We start from the raw sequence: 7723 nt of genomic DNA, 5'->3' as shown, positions 1-7723 counted from the left end.
TCCATCTTGGGGGAGCTTTTCAATTGCCAGAAGTGCAGAACTCCTGGATAATTGACTACTAAGATCCCATGGTCACAATTGACCAGTGCATTTGAGAGGTTAAAAGTTTGTGATCGGTATTGTTTCTGATCACTGACTCTGCCCCTGGGTGTCTACTGCATAAAACAGCAGGCACCTGGCAGCTATGGCACCCACTCAGCTCCACTCAGAGGATGTTGAGAAGGGGTTAATAAATTAGTTATACCAGTTTTGTTTACCAGAGTGTTTAAGGGTAACATAGTTAAAATCTATTACTTTTTATATCTCTGAACACTTCTGAAATGTGCCGAAAAAGTGGTCAGTGTTAGATGGGAGAGGGTGGGGACACCGTTGGTCTCAGATTTACTATTTATGTTAGAAATTTGCATAAATGATAGGGCAAACATGGGTGTAGATTTCAATGTGTAGCATACAGACAGGCAAAGATGCTCCAAATTTATTAAGTGGTTTTCTCCTATTAATACATTTGACATTTTACTCTAAAGCAGTTTATTTATTTTTTTAAAACAAAGTTTAAAACTGGCATATGTAATTCCTCCCTACATGTTTTCATGCACTACTTCATGTCCTTTTAACATTTGCAAAAATTAATTGTTAGAGACATGAATGAATCATTCTGAAATATAATTTTTCTTCTTATTTAAAGTATTATGCGAAGGATGTTGCTTTCAAGGTCATTTTTGTAAAAATGTTTGAGATGAAAATACAAAACTGATTTGTATTTATAACATTAAAACTATGCAGTTTGTTCTGTCAGCCAAATATGAATTATCATCTGAACTGTTTAGTTATGGGAATATTCCTATCATCACTTAATTATCCCCTGTAGACAACTCATAGGGAAAATGATTATAGGTGTTAAAGATCAATAGTAAAAATGTATAAGTCCTTTGTTTTTCTACTTCTGAAATGAAGAGTGATAGAAAATACAAGTACAGAGTATCATAGGGCAATATGTAGGATAGATTAATAAAGTAGCAGTGCGGATTCTTGACCCATGACACATTTATATGTAGGGACTAGTGTTGAACGAGAATATTCGAATAGTGAATTTTAATAGCTAATATCGGCACTTACAGAATTCGCGAATATTTATAATATATATTTGTAAAATTGAATATTCAGTTGTTGTTTTTTTAACACAGTACACATCAGGTGATCATCCCACCCTTATTTCTAGCTTGTGGGCCAATGAGAAGGCTTTGTCACAGCTAAGCAACATCCCTAGCAACCAATGGAAAAGTTGCCTACCCCTTACTATTGCATAAAATTAGCAAGTGCAAATATGATGGAGCACTCTATCTGCATTTGAAGCTATTCTAATGTTCTGCCGTGCCAACCATTTTCTCCAGTCTCAGGAAACTTATACCAGCTTGAAAAATGTAGCATAAATGACCCACTCCTGTATTTCGCGCGCATTGCGCAAATATTACATTGCCAATTTTTGCAATCAAAAGTATAATCGCGAATTTGCGAATATATGATGAATATTCTACTAAATATTTGCAAAATATCGTGAATTTGAATATTGCCCCTGCCCCGAATATTTCCTGTGTGTTAAACCTGGACCAGGAAGTGTAGAACAGCAGTGACAGGAGTCAGTGAAGATTGCTATCCATTCTGATAGCTTTACAAAAAAAAATTGCCCCAATGGAAGTTTTTTTTAACCTACTTTGTTGGCCAAGTTGTACTGAGTAATTTGAAGTACAAATGATTTAGTATTTCACTTTTATTTTTTGCTTATATCACTATTTAATTTGGCTAGGGGAAAAAAATCTAAGGGACTTTGCCATCTTCACCTTAACATTTTAACAAGCGACAAGGGTATAGGTCTTGTGCATGAATATACCTAGACAGATCTAACTTGCTATTTATGGATTTATATTCCTGATCATTCTAGGCTTTGAAGTCAAGGAGGTGGTCCTATCAATCACTGATAAGACCACCTCCTTGACTTTAAAGCCCACAATGAACATGAATTTAAAGAGTAACTAAACTTTTATACAAGTTGCTTTTAAACTCTTCTAAATAGCCCCAAAATAATTTTTAACATATTTTTTATTCATGAATTATGTTGTTTAGCAACTTAAAAAGGTACCCAAAGTTCATGATAATCAGGCTTCTTAAAATCATAATTCCTGTACAGCAGTGGCTTGTCAGCGCTGTACGGATTTCTGCTGCTGTGGAGACCTCTGCACAGGAGGGAGCACAGATCCCTGTCCTACCTGCGCTCTCCCCAAGCTAATTCTGGCTCATCACATTGGTACCCTATATTCTGTACCAATGTGATCTGCCAGGTTTTAGCTAATTGGAGTGGGCTCCTGCCTGTGCCCACACTCCTTTCAGCTCAAGGCTCTCTATACCACATCGGTACAGGAGTCATGAGCTGAAAGGAACTCGCTCCGCATAGCTAAATCCTGGCAGGGAACAGGGTGTCCACCAATGTACTGTGCTAGATTTAGCTTGGGGGGTGCGCAGACAGAACAGCAATCTGTGCTCCCTCCTGTGCAGCAGAAATTCATACACGGTACAGCTGCTAACAAGCCAATGCTGTACAGGAATGATGATTTTATCCCCTTCAGCACCTGCGCCGCACATGTATGGATGTCCAGTCTTTAAACATGGCACCCGCTCGCACGTGCACTTGGAGCCATAGCTGCCGGGTTTCTGCTATTTTAAATAGCAGACCTGAAACACAGGTATGCGATCAGCCATAAGAAGTCTATTTCAGGAATATACCAAAACAGGCCTCTAGGTGGCAACATTGTATTGTGATATTGCAAATTAAGTTTTCAATGATGGCTATATAGCCATTAATGAACACAATGGGCAATCTAATGATTTCAAGTTATTGTCACCCAAGGTGACTTTAAAAAAAGTAAAAAATAAAAATAAGTTTAAAAAGGTTTTACAAATATAAAAAAAAATCTAAACATTCAAATCACCCCCTTTCCTAAAAATAAAAATGTGTGCGAAAATGCCCATACAATTAAAATATAACAATATTAATGGCAATTGGCGTAATGGGAAAAAAAATTAAAACAGACAATTTGCCATTTTTTGTCACTTCAGTGATCAAAAAGTTGCACACTCTTCAAATTGGCATAATTGAAAAGTACAGATTGTCCCACAAAAAATGAGCCCTCACACAGCCCCATACACATAACTACCAAAAAGTTATAGAGGTCAGAATATGGTGATAGCATATTTCTTTTTATTTTATTTGTTTTAATTTTTTAGTATTAAAATGCAAGAAAAATTATAAAAGTGTGGTATCCTTGTAACCGTACTGATCTGGAGAATGAAGAACTAGATCAATTTTACCACATAGTGTACGGTGTAAAAATAAATAATAGAAACCTTTGTCATAATTTGTCAGAATTTTTCCCATTTCTTCCCCATTTGGAATTTATTTTCCGCTTCCCAATACATGGTATGCAACTGTAAATGGTGCCATTAGAAAGTACAACTTGTCCTGCAAAAAATAAGCCCTCATAAGACTATGTGAATGGAAAAATAAAAGAGTTAGGACTATGGGAAGGCGGGGAGTGATAAATGAAAATATTTTTTTTTAAATCTCAGGGTCCTCTAAGGGTTAAGAAGCAGTACTATCATGAACTTAGTGTACCTATTTAAGTTACAAAACAACATAATTCATTAATAAAGTATATTACAAAAATTATCTTGGGGCTATTTAGAATAGTTTAAAAGCAACTTGTATAAAACTTTAATTACTCTTTAAAATAATAAAATAAAAGTTTTACTGAATCTTTTCCCAAAAAACGTATCAATCTGCTCAGCTGCTATTGCTCTATAACATGTTGACTGCAGCTCAAAAAACATTTTCAATGTGACAGGTTCCTTTTAACAGAAAGGATGGAAGCTTTCTTCAGTCATTTTTGTTGATCTAGGACAGGTAATTTTGCTGCCTCAGTGGTTAGCACTGGTGCCTTGCAGGACTGGGGTCCTAGGTTCGAATGTAACCAAGGCCTACAACTGCATGGAGTTTGTATGTCGTCCCCCCCACACTCCAAAGGCATACTGATAAGGAACTTAGGTTGTGAGACTGTGTGATACTAATGTGTGTAAAGTGCTATGGAATATGTCATTGCTATATAAGTGAATAACATGAATAAATAAACATTCAAATGAGCAAACAGGTGGAATGAAAGTCAGTGGAATGAAAGTCAGAATTGCAACCAATTTTCCTATTTTTGGTACTGACAAACAGTCCAGATGTTACGGCAGTGGATGTGGAACTGTAGTGCCCTGGAGCAGGGAGTACTTTGACATTTGGACATTTTTGGACATTTGCCTATTTTCCCCTATGCAAAGTTAAAACTTCTTACTTTATTTCACCTAAAAGGGTTAACGAACTGTTTAATACTATGTAACTGCATTTTATATATATGTTGTGATATACATCCTATTCATTATCACTGTATTTGCATGGCTCTGTGGAAATGGTTAATGAATACTGAGAGAGTTTAGGGCTTCTATTGAGAAGCTGGTAATTTTCTCCAGCTGCCATAGGGTTTAAAGAAGACCATGTATTGGAGGGAAAAACCCAGACTTGTTTACCACCAAAAAGCAGACAGCCTGACCTTTTAGCTCTGTTATGTCTGGACTCTTGTTTTTGTCTAGAAAACCTGCTGTGTCATTGCCGCTGAGTATCATTGGAGCTCTAACGTAAGTCTAATTCAGACGGGACCTGAAACAATTTATCTGTTTGTGCTGAGTTTCTTCACTCCACCCCTCCCACTAGAAGGTTCTAATCTAGCAAAACTGTATCTAGGGAGAGCAGTCAGAGCCCCTATTGTACTGCAGTTAGGGATCAGTGCTTGGGGGGAGACTCATGCCAGCCTGCATGAGTGACCAGAAGAAGGGGGGACGCTGAGACACAGACCATGGGTCACTAGCCCTGTGACCAAGGAGCCACTCGGACTACTGAGCTACAGACTGTGGGCCTTTGACCAGGATGCCAGTTTTCTGAGAGAGAGGGACAGCTAGCTCAGGCCTTTCCTCAGCATTAAAAACCTTCTTCTGCCAGGGAGGAGACTGGAGAAGCCAGCCCAATGCCTTACCTGTATTGTTTTGTACCTGAATTCCTCCAATAGAGAAGCACCCTGGTTTACTGCAGACCTTGACTCTCTGGACTTATTTCCCATTGGGGTGCACCACGCCTTACCATACCTTCCAGAGAGCAGCAACGCGTGGTGACACCACAATGGTTGTCCGGGGACCCAGCGTAGCGTTGGGGCAACCCCAAACCAGGCCACTGCAGAACCACTGTGTCAACCAACAGATTTGGCTTTGGGCTAAACCTTAAGGCGTTAGCCTGGCTGTCCTCTGGTATTCATCCTTCAACACCTGCAGCAGGAGAGCTACCAGGCGCTATCTCCTGGAGTAGTCCTTATGTGGTTGACAGGGGCCAGGGATGGGCCAAGGTCAAGGCAAACAGAGTATGAGTAACAGGGGTGAATTAAATGCATGATAGGCCTGTGGCTGTCTACCCAACTTGGGGCCCTCCCTTATTTTTAGTTTAGTTTTTTTTTGTAAAAAGAAGCTGCGGTGCTTCGTAAAAAAAAAATACCACAAATTACCCCAAATTGGCTTCTAAACTTAAAAATTTGATCGCCAAATTGAAAATACATATAATTATAATAAAAAAGACTTGGAGGAGAATACAGCACCACATACCTCTTACATCCAGGGACATCTCCTGTAATGTAGATTTTCTCTTTCCTCTTTTCCTCCGTTTAAGTCAGACCACCATGGCAAATTCTTTCAGCCACATGTCGTCTCTACAGAGTTTGCAACACAGACACGTTAGATTTCTCAATTTTTCCATTAACCTCCCCATCCTGGTGTCCCTACAGTGTCATCCTGCTGCCACTCCCAATACTGTGCCCGTTGTGCTCCCCAATGCCCCAGGTACTATACTGCTAAAAAAATAGTGACCCTAATAGACATAATTGGAGTCTACAGCAGTTATAATGTCCCGTAGAGTGCCCTCAGTAATAATAACACCCTATATTGTGCTCCAGGCAATAATCCCTGTATAGTGTCCCCAAAAATAATAGAATTGCCCCTACAGTGCCTCCCCAATAGCACCACCTCCATAGTAATTTGCCCCCACACAGTAATTTCCACCACACTGCCCCCACACAGTAATTTGCCCCACATAGTAATTTCCACCACACTGCCCCCACACAGTAATTTCCCCCACACCACCCCATATAGTAATTTCCCACACACTGCCACACATATCTATTTTCCCCACACTGCCCCCATTTAGTAATTTCCCCCACACTGACCAATATAGTAATTTCCCCTAACATGGTAATTTCCCCCACACTGCCCCAACACAGTAGTTTCCCCCACACTGCCCCACATAGTAATTTCTCCCACACTGCCTTGACACAATAATTTCCCCCACACTGCCCCACCTAATATTCCCCACAATGCCCCACATAGTAATTTGCCCCCACATAGTAATCCCTCCCATAATAATTTTGCACCACACAGCACTCACATAGTAATCTCCTCATAATAATTTTTCCCCACTTAGTAATTTGCCCTAATATTGTAATTTCCCCTCGAAGTACTCAATGTCTCTTCACTAATATGTCCTCCTGTGTGTCTCCACCCCCCCATGTCCCCCAAAGTAGGCACATAAAATAATAAAAAAAAAAAAAAAACAATCACTTAGGTCCAGGGCCAGGCGCTTGCTCGCAGAGAAAGGCGGGTGTCACGGTCTCTCCTGTGACAGGGGTCAGAAGATCTAAGTGACTGGCTTCACGTGATGTATTCTGACAGACTCTCTGGTTTCACTTATTTCTGTGTAGTTGCTGAGTATGACCACACCTCTGGTCTCAGGTGTAGCTTAAGTGGTCATTCCTACTCTTCTATTTAGTTTGGCCTCACCCATCATGCTATGCAGTTGATGGCTCCATTCTGGCTGTCCTCTGAGTTCCTGCTCATCTGCATACTTTGGAGTTAAGTGTATTTTCCCATTTTCTTGTTTGTTGTATTCCCCTACCTTTGGGTGTTAGGCCTGAGGGGGTCTCCTGTTCCTTCAGCTGGGAAGAAACAGGTCATATCTTGTCCTGACACTATTTACAGATACCTTTAGGGTCAGATTGAGCCCTAGGTTCCAGCGTATGAACATTCCTATCATCAAGGTCTGTTCATACTTATAGTAGTCAGGGATCGATTTAGGGATTCACTAGGTGGTGAGTTTTCCTCTTTCCCTAGTTTCCAGGCCTAGTTCCTGTTGTTGTCAGTGTGGAGTTCTACCCACACCACGCCGTGACAGCGGGATGAGGCAGGCGGACAAACATCACAGTACTGCGTCCCGACACAGGTGCGCAATGACATCATGCCCGCCTGCACCAGGATTTCACTACCGCATAGGCCTCAGGCCTACTAGGCCTGAAGCCTATGGTGGTGATCGGTGGCGGAGCAGGGAACTATGCGCTCTCCTGGCCCGCGCAGTATGTGGGCATACGGGTTGGCGTTGTGCCCCCCAGCGGTGCTGGGCCCAGGTCTGCCGACCCAAACGCCCCTATTGTAATCCACCATTGATGAGCAATCCCATAAGGTCCAAGGTCAGGGCAGGCAGCGATGGGTCAACATGAAGGTCAGGCACAGGTCGGTCAACTCAGTACAGACAAACGGATAT

This window comes from Bufo gargarizans, chromosome 3 (assembly GCF_014858855.1).
Source record: "Bufo gargarizans isolate SCDJY-AF-19 chromosome 3, ASM1485885v1, whole genome shotgun sequence".
Classification (NCBI taxonomy): Eukaryota; Metazoa; Chordata; class Amphibia; order Anura; family Bufonidae; genus Bufo; species Bufo gargarizans.
This window is presented reverse-complemented; position numbering follows the sequence as displayed.